We start from the raw sequence: 15,000 nt of genomic DNA, 5'->3' as shown, positions 1-15,000 counted from the left end.
TCAGGCCAAGCGTCTTAATACATATGCAAAAAAATTCATTATTGGCCCACCATTGATTAGAAGATTTAGCTTGTATGAATCGCTATTGGTTTGATACGAATAATGACAATCGTTTCAGTATGTTAAGGATACAGATGTATCCACAATTCATTTAGAGTTACTTAATAGTCTATTTCTTATACCATATCTCTATCCCGTGAAATTCTCGAGCCAAAAGATGGATGCATATGCTGTGTTTCATTTTGCTAAATGATATCAATTAAATGGTGTATCAATTCCATAAATTGCATATAGCAATAAATAAATCAGCAAAATTCTTTCTAATATTTTAGATAGAAGAAACATTTCTTCTATCTAAAATATTAGAAAGAATGTACCCTTCTATCCAAATCCAATTTGCATCGATAAAATAAATCCAAATTCCAGTAGTAGATGAATAATTGCAAATTTGTGTGTGTACGAGATTAGAATAACTTCAAAATAACTGACATAATTTTGTATTTTTCCTGATCAGAAAAATACATGAAAAAGAAAGGAGGTAGAAAAATTTTTGGATTTATGGTTAAAGAAGAAAAAGAAGAAAACAGGGGTTCTGTTGAATTTCAAGTATTCAGTTTCACCAATAAGATACGGAGACTTGCTTCACATTTGGAATTACACAAAAAAGATTTTTCATCGGAAAGAGGTCTACGAAGACTTTTGGGAAAACGTCGACGTTTGCTGGCTTATTTGGCAAAGAAAAATAGAGTACGTTATAAGAAATTAATCGGTCAGTTGAATATTCGGGAGCAGTAATTTAATCGTTCAAATTTTTTTCTTGTTTTATTATTTTTTTAGTAGTCTTATAGTAGTCTTAGATTTTTCATTTTGATGAGCCTCGCTTTGAGGAATTCATGGAATAATCCATTTTCATGGAATAATGAATTAAGGAAGAAAGGATATGAGTCTACCGCTTACAAGAAAAGATCTCATGATAGTCAATATGGGCCCTCAACACCCATCAATGCATGGTGTTCTTCGACTGATCGTTACTCTCGATGGTGAGGATGTTATTGATTGTGAACCCATATTAGGGTATTTACACAGAGGAATGGAAAAAATCGCGGAAAACCGAACTATTATACAATACTTACCTTATGTAACAAGGTGGGATTATTTAGCTACTATGTTTACAGAAGCAATAACAGTAAATGCACCAGAATTCTTGGAGAATATTCAAATACCACAAAGAGCCAGCTATATTAGGGTAATTATGTTAGAATTAAGCCGGATAGCTTCTCACTTGCTATGGCTTGGACCTTTTATGGCGGATCTCGGCGCACAGACTCCTTTTTTCTATATTTTTAGAGAGAGAGAATTAATATATGATCTATTTGAAGCTGCTACAGGTATGCGAATGATGCACAATTACTTTCGCATCGGAGGAGTAGCCGCCGATCTACCTTATGGATGGATCGATAAATGTTTAGATTTCTGTGATTATTTTTTACGCGGAGTTGTTGAATATCAACAACTTATTACACAGAATCCAATTTTTTTAGAGCGAGTTGAAGGAGTAGGTTTTATTAGCGGAGAAGAAGCAGTAAATTGGGGCTTATCGGGACCGATGTTACGAGCTTCTGGAATACAATGGGATCTTCGTAAAGTAGATCCTTATGAGTCTTACAACCAATTTGATTGGAAAGTCCAATGGCAAAAAGAAGGGGATTCGTTAGCTCGCTATTTAGTACGAATTGGTGAAATGAGGGAATCCATCAAAATAATTCAACAAGCTGTAGAAAAAATTCCTGGAGGACCTTATGAAAATTTAGAAGTCCGACGCTTTAAGAAAGAAAATAATTCTGAATGGAATGATTTTGAGTATAAATTTCTTGGTAAAAAACCTTCGCCCAATTTTGAATTGTCAAGACAAGAGCTTTATGTAAGAGTAGAAGCCCCAAAAGGTGAATTAGGGATTTATCTAGTAGGAGATGATAGCCTTTTCCCCTGGAGATGGAAAATCCGTCCACCCGGGTTTATTAATTTGCAAATTCTTCCTCAGCTAGTTAAAAAAATGAAATTGGCTGATATCATGACGATATTAGGTAGTATAGATATCATTATGGGGGAAGTTGATCGTTGAAATGATAATAGATAGGGTAGAGGTAGAAACTATCAATTCTTTTTCGAAATTGGAATTATTAAAAGAAGTCTATGGACTGATATCGATTCTACCCATTTTGACCCTCCTTTTGGGAATAACAATAGAGGTACTCGTAATTGTGTGGTTAGAAAGAGAAATATCTGCGTCGATACAACAACGTATTGGTCCTGAATATGCTGGCCCCCTGGGCCTGCTTCAAGCTATAGCAGATGGGACTAAGCTACTTTTTAAAGAAGATATTCTGCCATCCCGAGGAGATATTTCTTTATTTAGCATTGGACCCTCTATAGCAGTCATATCAGTTTTATTAAGTTTTTTAGTTATCCCTTTGGGATATCATTTTGTTTTAGCCGATCTTAGTATTGGTGTTTTTTTATGGATTGCCATTTCAAGTATAGCTCCTATTGGTCTTCTTATGGCAGGATATAGCTCAAATAATAAATATTCTTTTTCAGGCGGTCTACGAGCTGCTGCTCAATCCATTAGTTATGAAATACCATTAACTTTTTGTGTGCTAGCAATATCTCTACGTGTGATTCGTTAAAATAGATCTTTTTCCTATAAAATCCATTAACTATTTATATTCCTTTTCTTATTTAGTATTTGGGTTGGTAAGTTAAACTAGATAGCTATATGAGTGAAACAAAACAGCTTATAAATTTGTAGTAAAAAGAAAAAATCTCATTTCCTACGTACAAGAAAAAAGTGGAAGTAAACATAAGCAGTGTAAACTCTTTATCCCAAGGTTGATATTTTTTAATTAGTCATCATATCTTGAAGCGGCCAAGAATAAAGGATTCACGATATGGAATTCCATTACTAGAATACTCCTAGTTATTACTATAACTTAATAATCCATAAGAAGAATCCACCAAAAGTTAGTGAAGGGTTAGGAACACTAAAGTACATAAAGGATTAGTAATGGAAAATCTAAAACATTAGAGATTTTTGCCCATAAAAGGAATCATAATAAGGACTTGCAATTTGTAGAAATTATCAAGTAGTACTTTCTTCGGATTCCGATCCAGAGTATGTTCCCATTCACTTGTTAAGGAAATGGCTATCAAGAACGAATTAACCCTTTATCCATTTTTTCTTTTTAAATACCCCCTCCCTGGGGAAAGAAGAATAGTAAAAAAGATATGGAGTGCACTAGAAAAAATTTTCATTATTTCCTTCCTCTATCCATATTCATGCAGAATTGCTCATGAACTAATACCCAACTCTTTCCATTTATTAATTGAATTCCTATAACAAGTAACAAGTGTTTTATTCCAAGATTAAGTTATTACTGAACAAAGAAAAATTTTCATTATATTATAAAGGATGAGATCAATTCGGAAGCGCTTTTTCTTATTCTAGCAGACGGAATTCCTTTGGTCTAATTTAGGACTTTCAAATCTATTTTATTTTATCTAATTCTATCTACGCCCCCGGGGCTAGGAACAAAACAGTCCTTTCCTTTTTCTGATCATAGAGAAGCCGTATGAAGCTAAGGTTTCATGTACGGTTTTGAAATAGCGGTGGGAACTGTGATGTTATCACCGACTATGATTATCTAACAGTTCAAGTACAGTTGATATAGTTGAAGCACAGTCAAAATACGGTTTTTTTGGATGGAATATTTGGCGTCAGCCTATAGGTTTTCTGGTTTTTTTAATTTCTTCTTTGGCAGAATGTGAAAGATTACCCTTTGATTTACCAGAAGCGGAGGAAGAATTAGTAGCAGGTTACCAAACTGAATATTCCGGTATCAAATATGGTTTATTTTATCTTGTTTCTTACCTAAATTTATTAGTTTCTTCTTTATTTGTAACAGTTCTCTACTTGGGCGGGTGGAATTTATCTATTCCCTATATATCCTTTTTTGATTTTTTCCAAATGAATAAAGCAGTTGGAATTTTGGAAATGACAATGGGTATATTTATTACATTAACTAAAGCTTATTTATTTCTCTTCATTTCTATCACAATAAGATGGACTTTACCGAGGATGAGAATGGATCAGTTATTAAATCTTGGATGGAAATTTCTTTTACCTATTTCCCTGGGCAATCTCTTATTAACAACCTCTTCTCAACTTGTTTCACTATAAATAAGATAATACAATAATAGTAAGAATATTTTCAACACAAAAGCTCTCTCAAACAAGAGAAAGAAACATATCTTTTTCATAGATATTTAGAATGAATATGTTCCCTATGGTAACTGGGTTCATGAGTTATGGTCAACAAACAATACGTGCTACAAGGTACATAGGTCAAAGTTTCATAACTACCTTATCCCACACAAATCGTTTACCTATAACGATTCACTACCCTTATGAAAAATCAATTACACCAGAGCGTTTCCGAGGGCGAATCCACTTTGAATTTGATAAATGTATTGCTTGTGAAGTATGTGTTCGCGTATGTCCGATAGATTTACCCGTTGTGGATTGGAGATTTGAAAAGGATATTAAAAGAAAACAATTGCTTAATTATAGTATTGATTTCGGAGTTTGTATATTTTGTGGCAATTGTGTTGAGTACTGTCCAACAAGCTGTTTATCAATGACTGAAGAATATGAACTTTCTACCTATGATCGTCATGAATTGAATTACAATCAAATTGCTTTAAGTCGGTTACCAATCTCCATAATGGGAGATTACACAATTCAAACAATTAGGAATTCGTCTGAAAGTAAAATAAACAAAGAAAAATCTTCGAATTCAAGAACGATTACTGATTACTAAACTTTGATTTTGTCTTTCTGTTATAAAAATCTAATAATTCTTTATTAAACTTTAAAATTAAACTATAAAGAAAAACGAAAAACTACTGCTTATTGGAAATTATTTCTTATTTTAAATCAGACTAGATTTTCGTGATATAATATAATTTATAACTATAAGTTTATACACAAAAAAATACCCTAATCCTTTTTTCCTTCCTTGAATCCTTTAGTTTTAGTCAGTTCATGAAAAATTTTATACTATTAATTTCTTTTTATCCATAATGGATTTACCTGGACCAATACATGAGATTCTTATGCTATTTGGGGGATTTGTTCTTCTACTAGGGGGTCTAGGAGTAGTATTACTTACCAACCCCATTTATTCTGCCTTTTCGCTGGGATTAGTTCTTGTTTGTATATCCTTATTCTATTTTTTATTAAATTCCTACTTTGTAGCTGTCGCACAACTTCTTATTTATGTGGGAGCCATAAATGTCTTGATCATATTCGCTGTAATGTTCGTAAATGGCTCAGAATGGTCTAAAGATAAGAATTATTGGACTATTGGAGATGGGTTCACTTCACTCGTTTGTATAACTATTGTTTTTTCACTAATGACTACTATCCCAGATACGTCGTGGTATGGAATTCTTTGGACTACAAGATCAAACCAAATAGTAGAACAGGGTCTCATAAATAATGTTCAACAAATTGGAATTCATTTAGCAACCGATTTTTATCTTCCGTTTGAACTCATTTCCATAATTCTTCTAGTTTCTTTAATAGGTGCAATTACTATGGCTCGGCAATAAGAAAACTTAGAAAAAGTACAAATTATAAGAATTGCAAATCTAAAATAAATAACTAAAGAATCACAATTTTGATTTAGTAAAATCCATCTACTGCCAACAAATACCTCCTTTTTTTTTTTTTTTTTTTTCTTTTGTTGTGTAATTGTTCTATTGTAATTAATTGAATCGGTTCAATTCTTGCCCTCATATTGAAATGAATCGAGATTGATAAGGAGTTAGTTAATGATGTTTGAGCATGTACTTTTTTTGAGTGTCTATTTATTTTCGATTGGTATCTATGGATTGATCACAAGCCGAAACATGGTTAGAGCTCTAATATGTCTTGAACTTATACTGAATTCAATTAATCTAAATCTCGTAACATTTTCTGATCTATTTGATAGTCGCCAATTAAAAGGAGATATTTTCGCAATTTTTGTTATAGCCCTTGCAGCTGCTGAAGCCGCTATTGGACTATCCATTCTTTCTTCCATCCATCGTAATAGGAAATCCACTCGTATCAATCAATCTAATTTATTGAATAATTAGACTTTTGAATAATTAGACATAGAATCCTCTAAACAAAGGCGCACATATTAAAATAAATAGAAATCAATACTATTTTCTTAGTATTATTTGAGAATATCCATTTTTTTTAGTAGATTATTGCATAGTATTCTTTTTCACTTAAATGAATTTTTGTATTTGTAATTCATTGATATTGCAATTTGAATATTGCAATAATTTATATTGAAAAGACGATAGCCAATTTATTGGCTAATTCGAATTCGTCTGTACAATTCGTAAAATTCTTTCTTATTTCTTATTTATTGTTGAAATCCAAAATTAAAGTCTCTTGGCTCTCTTCACGCTTTCTCACAAACAGATTAAAAAATAGATTTTTTTTTTTGAAGTTTGGATAAACCATTGCTTCGTCTGGTGTCTACAATACATATGACTCATTATAGTACTAATTTCATTTTTACCAGATCGAAAAATTTTATGTTGAAAAGAAAAATTTATAGATCCAATGTCACATTCCGTAAAAATTTACGATACATGTATAGGATGCACTCAATGTGTACGAGCTTGTCCAACAGATGTATTAGAAATGATACCCTGGGATGGATGTAAAGCCAAGCAAATTGCTTCCGCGCCGAGAACCGAAGATTGTGTGGGTTGTAAGAGATGTGAATCTGCCTGCCCGACAGATTTTTTAAGTGTCCGCGTTTATTTAGGGCCTGAAACAACACGTAGCATGGCTCTATCTTATTGATACGTTACAAAAAACTTCACTCGAATCGTCTGATTCCTCTTTACCGAAGAAGCCTGTGCTCGAAATAATCGAGCACGGGCTTTTCTGGTCAAAACGTATCTTGTCTTTATCACTTTATCATGAGTTATTTTCCTTGGTTAACAATACTTGTTGTTTTGCCGATATTTGCAGGTTCATTAATTTTCTTTTTACCTCATAAGGGAAACAAAGTCGTTAGGTGGTATACTATATCTATTTGTTTATTAGAATTCCTTCTAATGACTTATGCGTTCTGTTATCATTTCCAACTGGAGGATCCCTTAATCCAATTAAAGGAGGATTATAAATGGATAGATGTCTTCGATTTCCACTGGAGATTGGGAATCGATGGACTTTCATTAGGATCTATTTTATTGACAGGATTTATCACTACTTTAGCTACTTTAGCAGCTTGGCCAATTACACGGAATTCGCGATTATTCTATTTCCTGATGCTCGCAATGTATAGTGGTCAAATAGGATTATTTTCTTCGCGAGACCTTTTACTTTTTTTTATCATGTGGGAGTTAGAATTAATTCCTGTTTACTTACTTTTATCCATGTGGGGGGGGAAGAGGCGTCTATATTCAGCTACAAAGTTTATTTTGTATACTGCAGGCGGTTCCATTTTTTTCTTAATCGGAGTTCTGGGTATGGGCTTATATGGTTCCAACGAACCAGGATTAGATTTGGAAAGATTAATTAATCAATCATACCCTGCAACCTTGGAAATACTTTTATATTTTGGCTTCCTTATTGCTTATGCTGTCAAATTGCCGATTATACCCCTACATACGTGGTTACCAGATACCCATGGGGAAGCACATTATAGTACATGTATGCTTTTAGCGGGAATATTATTAAAGATGGGAGCATATGGATTGATTCGGATCAACATGGAATTGTTACCTCATGCTCATTATCTATTTTCGCCCTGGTTAGTAATAATAGGAGCGATCCAAATAATCTATGCAGCTTCAACTTCTCTTGGTCAACGAAATTTCAAAAAAAGAATAGCTTATTCCTCTGTATCTCACATGGGTTTCATAATTATAGGAATTGGTTCCATAACCAACATTGGACTCAATGGAGCTATTTTACAAATATTATCCCATGGATTTATTGGTGCTACACTTTTTTTCTTGGCAGGAACCGCTTCTGATAGAATGCGTCTTGTTTATCTCGAAGAACTGGGGGGAATATCTATCCCAATGCCTAAAATTTTTACCATGTTTAGTAGCTTTTCAATGGCTTCTCTTGCCTTACCAGGAATGAGTGGTTTTGTCGCAGAATTAGTAGTATTTTTTGGACTAATTACTAGTCCAAAATTTCTGTTAATGCCAAAAACACTAATTACTTTTGTAATGGCAATTGGAATGATATTAACTCCTATTTATTTATTATCTATGTTACGCCAGATGTTCTATGGATACAAGCTATTTAATGTTCCAAACGCAAATTTTGTGGATTCTGGACCACGAGAACTCTTTATTTTAATCTGTATCTTTTTACCAGTAATAGGAATTGGTATTTATCCAGATTTTGTTCTCTCCCTATCCGTTGACAGGGTAGAGGCTCTCTTATCCAATTATTATCCTAAATAGGTTTGCTTTTTTTTACTCGTCTGCTCTATTAATGCAGAAATAAGTAAAAAAGTATATAATGCAGAAATAAGTAAAAAAGTATAATTAGATCTATCTCGAATTTTTGAGAACCCTTTGATAAGGCGTTCAAGGGGTTCTCAAATAAAACATAAAAGTAAAAACCTTCATTTCATGAAGGTTTTATTTTATGTAATCATTTAGGTGTTAATGTAAACGAACCATAACTATGTAAGCCTATTCCTAATAGATTTATACCAAAATAACAAATCCAAATTATAAGAAATCCTATCAAAGCTATAAGTGCAGAATTCGTACCCTTCCAATTTGGATTTGTTCTACTATGTAAATAAATTGCGAATATGGTCCAAGTAATAAATGCCCAAGTTTCCTTAGGATCCCAATTCCAATAGGATCCCCAGGCCTCATTAGCCCATACTGCTCCACAAAGAATACCTACGGTTAAAAGGGTAAATCCTAGGCTAATGACACGATAACTCCAAGAATCCAAACGCTCCGTTAATTGATATTTGTAATAATTTGGAAATGAAGGGACAGAGGTTCTTTTTAAAGCACTTCTTTTTGCATAAAAATATTTAATATCACTAAAGAAAAATGTTTTATTTAAAACATTTTTTTTCTTTTTAGAAAAGAAATGGAAATTATTTCGAAATCTAATGATTAGAATAGCGGCAGATAATAAGGATCCGCACAAAAGAGTTGCATAGCTTAATAACATCATACTGACATGCATCATTAACCACTGAGATTGTAGAGCAGGTACTAGTATCGTGGATTGATGCATTTCAGTTAAAAGACCCGATGTGGCAAAGCCTTGCGTTAAAATAGTACTTGGCGTAGTTATTGTGCTTAAATCATTTTTAGAGTTCTGTATTTTAGGAATGGTATGAAGAATATACAGGGCCCATGAAAGGAAGATCAATGACTCATATAAATTACTTAATGGAAAATGTCCCGAGGAAGCCCAACGAGAAACTAAGAATCCTGTTATAGAGAAAAAAGTAACTATCATTCCTTTTTCTGACGAATCGCGTAATCCTCCAAGTTCACGAACTAATAAGGTTATAAAATGAATCGTAATCACAATTGAAATCGTTGAGAAAGAGATATGAGTTAGTATATGTTCTAAAGTTGCAAATAGCATAAGGGGAAGGTCCCATTACAAAATTGTAAATTTCGAATTGATTTCTAATCTATTGTATTCTTTTTCAAGAATGCCGCCACTCGGATTCGAACCGAGATGCTTGAGCACTGCTTCCTAAGAGCAGCGTGTCTACCAATTTCACCATGGCGGCTAACTTCAAATAATAGGTAACTTAAAAGAATAATAGCTATTATCTTGGGAATCGTCGATATTGGGAAAGTCCATAAAATTTAGGAACATTAGAGTTTTCATTAAAATAGACTTCGTTTGGTAGTATCGTTTCCATTTTTTTTTTTTACAATAAACTCTTGCTTTGCCCAATAGAAACACAAACACTGCTTGAAAGAGTTGGAACTTCTTTTTTCTAACTTGCAATTATAGAACTAATTTTTTCTAATTAATTTCCCCTTTACATTTTGAAAATTCTTTCAATACAATGAAAAAAATCCAAAAGGGTTTCTATTTAATGATGAAATTAAAATAAAATGGATAAATAGAAAAGGCTTTTTGGATTTTTTAAAAATTTCTAGAATGAAAGTCTTTATGCTCTTATTAATAAGATTTACTAACCTTATGATTTTGGAGAGATAGGTGGAAGTTGTAAGTCCTATTGTAAGAATACTCCACTTTTCATAATTTTCCTAATAGAATATGAGGATTCTATTAGGAAAATTATGAAAAGTTCATTTGATAGGAAAAGAATACTTAGCACACAGTATACCAAACAAAACTTTTTTTTTCTTGTATATATAAGATAAGAGGGGTTTTTGTTCTAAGAATATTGTACCGAGTAATTCGACACATAAAAGTACATTCAAAGAAGAATCCAAATTATTAAATAATTGGAATTCTTTTTTGATAAGTCAATTCATATTATTCCAAAATCTTATTATTTGTTTGTTGCCCAGAAAAACCCTTTGGTTTTGGATGCTCATTACCGCTCGAAAATGATCTTGATTTTACTAAAGAATAAGATTGTACTATGGAAAAATAAGTCTTTTTCTTCCAAATATTTTTACGAATACGCTTTTTTGACATTGAAGTACGTTTTTTTGGAACTGCCATTCAAAAAGGAAATTACTTTTTTCTAGTTGTATGTGAAAGACATCTATTGCTGCAAATCAATCCTTCTTTCTTCTTTTTATTAGTATTATATACTTAGATACTGAAAGATACTTAAATTTTGAATTATTTTTTACTTCATTTTGTCTAATGCGGATAAGACAACAAGAATTTTTTAACATTTTTTCTTTATATATTTTATACTTTTTTTTTAATAATATAGAATATATAGAAGGGTTTCTCATTTAAATCTATTTATATCTATTTATATATCAAGTATACTCCATATATAGATATATGGTATGGAAGCCTATCCCCCATATAAGATAAGACGGGGGATAAAAAGAAGGGAAAATGAAAATAGTTAATTAAGTTCAGAATGGTATTCCATAAAGGAAAGGAATTCCAATCAAAACAAAAAATACTGAGTCTCTTAAACAAGACATTCTAAAACTTAGGTAATTTATAGTCATTAGAATTTTAGTTCTATATGAAGTAAGGACTATTCGATAATTTCTTATAAACATAGGTTTTCATTGGAATTCACTCAATCAGTTAATTATGGAACAAGAGAGCTGTTTCATCTTTGTTTTAAAGAAATATAAAAATGAATTATGAATAGAAAGTAAAATGATTCCACTTTTTTTTTTTTATTTTTATAAATATCTTTATTTAGTTATAAAATAACTTCGTTACCTAGTTATTTTATTAACTTTTTAATTTAACCAACTAAACCCATTCTTAATTTTTAATTATTTCAATGAGATAAATTTTGGAAAAATTAAGAATTTCAGTATTTTTTCTTATTCTTTTTATTTATTCTTTCAGAAAGAGATAAGAATTGGTTTGGTGAATCGGAAACAATTTTATAGAAAAATTGAAGTAAAAATTGAAGTAAAAATTGCAATTTCTTTTCTATGGAACATACATATCAATATGCATGGGTAATCCCTCTTCTCCCACTTCCAGTTATTATGTCAATGGGATTTGGCCTTATTCTTATTCCGACAGCAACAAAAAAATCTTCGTCGCATATGGGCTTTTCCTAGTGTTTTACTCTTAAGTATAGCTATGGTATTCTCAGTTCAACTGTCCTATTCAACAAATAAATGGAAGTTCGATCTATCAATATCTATGGTCTTGGACCGTCAATAATGATTTTTCTTTAGAATTTGGATACTTGATTGACCCACTTACTTCTATTATGTTAATACTAATTACTACTGTAGGAATCCTGGTTCTTATTTATAGTGATGGTTATATGTCTCACGATGAAGGATATTTGAGATTTTTTGTTTATATAAGTTTTTTCAATACTTCCATGTTGGATTGGTTACTAGCTCCAATTTGATACAAATTTATTTTTTTTGGGAACTCGTGGGAATGTGTTCTTATTTATTGATAGGCTTTTGGTTTACACGACCAATCGCAGCGAGTGCTTGTCAAAAAGCTTTTGTAACTAATCGTGTAGGGGATTTTGGTCTATTATTAGGAATTTAGGTTTTTTTTTTGGATAACAGGTAGTTTAGAGTTTAGGGATTTGTTCAAAATAGCTAATACTGGATTCCTAATAATGGAATTAACTCTTTACTTACTACTTTGTGTGCTTTTTTTATTATTCCTTGGTGCAGTTGCGAAATCCGCACAATTCCCTCTTCACGTATGTTACCCGATGCTATGGAAGGGCCCACTCCTATTTCGGCTCTTATACACGCAGCAACTATGGTTTGCTGCGGGAATTTTTCTTCTAGCTCGACTTCTTCCTCTTTCATATCTTTACCTTTGATAATGAGTTTTATTTCTTTAGTATGTACAATAACACTATTCTTAGGAGCTACTTTAGCTCTTGCTCAGAGAGATATTAAAAGAAGCTTAGCCTATTCTACAATGTCTCATTGGGTTATATGATGTTAGCTCTAGGTATAGGTTCTTATCAAGCTGCTTTATTCCATTTGATCACTCATGCTTATTCAAAAGCTTTATTGTTCTTGGATCCGGATCCGTTATTCATTCAATGGAACCTCTTGTTGGATATTCACCAGATAAAAGTCAAAATATGGTTCTTATGGGGCGGTTAAGAAAATACATTCCAATCACAAGAACTACTTTTTTATGGGGTACACTTTCTCTTTGTTGGTATTCCACCTCATTGCTTGCTTCTGGTCCAAAGATGAAATCCTTAGTAATAGTTGATTGTATTCGCCCTTTTTTGGAATAATAGCCTCCTTTACTGCAGGATTAACTGCCTTTATATGTTTCGGATATATTTACTACATTTGATGGTATTTGCGTGTTCATTTTCAAAAATTACAGTAGCACTAAAGAGAGTTCCTTGTATTCAATATCCTTATGGGGAAAAAGGATACCCAAAGGAGTGAATAGGGATTTCGTTTTATCAACAACGAAGAGTGGAGTTTCTTTTTTTTCACAAAAATATACCAAAAATTCAAGTAATACAAGAAATAGGATAGGATCCTTTACTACGTCTTTTGGGGCTAAAAAAACTTTTGCCTATCCGCATGAAACGGGAAATACTATGTTATTTCCTCTTCTTATATTACTACTTTTCACTTTGTTCATTGATTCATAGGAATCTCTTTTGATAATGGAGGAATTGGTAATGGAATAGCAGAGTTAACCATATTATCAAAGTGGTTAACTCCCTCAATAACTTTACCCAGGAAAGTTCTAATTCTTTTGTAAATTCATATGAATTTATTACTAATGCAATTTCTTCTGTAAGTCTAGCTATCTTTGGTTTATTCATAGCATATATCTTCTATGGATCCGCTTATTCTTTTTTCAGAATTTGGATTTAATAAACTCTTTTTACAAAGGAAATCCTAAAAAAGAATTTTTAGATCAAGTAAAAAAAAATATATACAGTTGGTCATATAATCGTGGTTATATAGATATTTTCTATACTAGGGTCTTTACCCTCGGTATAAGAGGTTAACCGAACTCACGGAGTTTTTTGATAAGGGTGTTATTGATGGAATTACCAATGGAGTGGGGTCTTGCTAGTTTTTTTGTATAGGAGAGGAAATTAAATATGTAGGGGAGGTCGAATCTCGTCTTATTTATTCTTTTTTTTATGTTATGTATCTGTGTTTTTATTCTTTTTTCTTTCTTAAGTTAAGGAATTTACAACAAGTCTCTTGCAAAAATAACTATCCTATCCCCTTTCTACAATCTCTCTATATCCTTGTTACATAAGGTAAGTATTGTATAATAGTTCGGTTTTCCGCGATTTTTTCCATTCCTCTGTGTAAATACCCTAATATGGGTTCACAATCAATAACATCCTCACCATCGAGAGTAACGATCAGTCGAAGAACACCATGCATTGATGGGTGTTGAGGGCCCATATTGACTATCATGAGATCTTTTCTTGTAAGCGGTAGACTCATATCCTTTCTTCCTTAATTCATTATTCCATGAAAATGGATTATTCCATGAATTCCTCAAAGCGAGGCTCATCAAAATGAAAAATCTAAGACTACTATAAGACTACTAAAAAAATAATAAAACAAGAAAAAAATTTGAACGATTAAATTACTGCTCCCGAATATTCAACTGACCGATTAAATTTCTTATAACGTACTCTATTTTTCTTTGCCAAATAAGCCAGCAAACGTCGACGTTTTCCCCAAAAGTCTTCGTAGACCTCTTCCGATGAAAAATCTTTTTTGTGTAATTCCAATGTGAAGCAAGTCTCCGTATCTTATTGGTGAAACTGAATACTTGAAATTCAACAGAACCCCTGTTTTCTTCCTTTTTCTTCTTTTAACCATAAATCCAAAAATTTTTCTACCTCCTTTCTTTTTCATGTATTTTTCTGATCAGGAAAATACAAAATTATGTCAGTTATTTTGAAGTGTATTCTAATCTCGTACACACACAAATTTGCAATTATTCATCTACTACTGGAATTTGGATTTTATTTTATCGATGCAAATTGGATTTGGATAGAAGGGTACATTCTTTCTAATATTTTAGATAGAAGAATGTTTCTTCTATCTAAAATATTAGAAAGAATTTTGCTGATTTATTTATTGCTATATGCAATTTATGGAATTGATACACCATTTAATTGATATCATTTAGCAAAATGAAACACAGCCATATGCATCCATCTTTTGGCTCGAGAAATTTCACGGGATAGAGATATGGTATAAGAAATAGACTATTAAGTAACTCTAAATGAATTGTGGATACATCTGTATCCT

This window comes from Triticum urartu, unplaced genomic scaffold, assembly GCF_056163025.1.
Source record: "Triticum urartu cultivar PI428250 unplaced genomic scaffold, HENAU_Tu73 scaffold1, whole genome shotgun sequence".
Classification (NCBI taxonomy): Eukaryota; Viridiplantae; Streptophyta; class Magnoliopsida; order Poales; family Poaceae; genus Triticum; species Triticum urartu.
The sequence above is the reverse complement of the archived record's forward strand: the minus strand, read 5'-3'. Positions refer to the sequence as shown.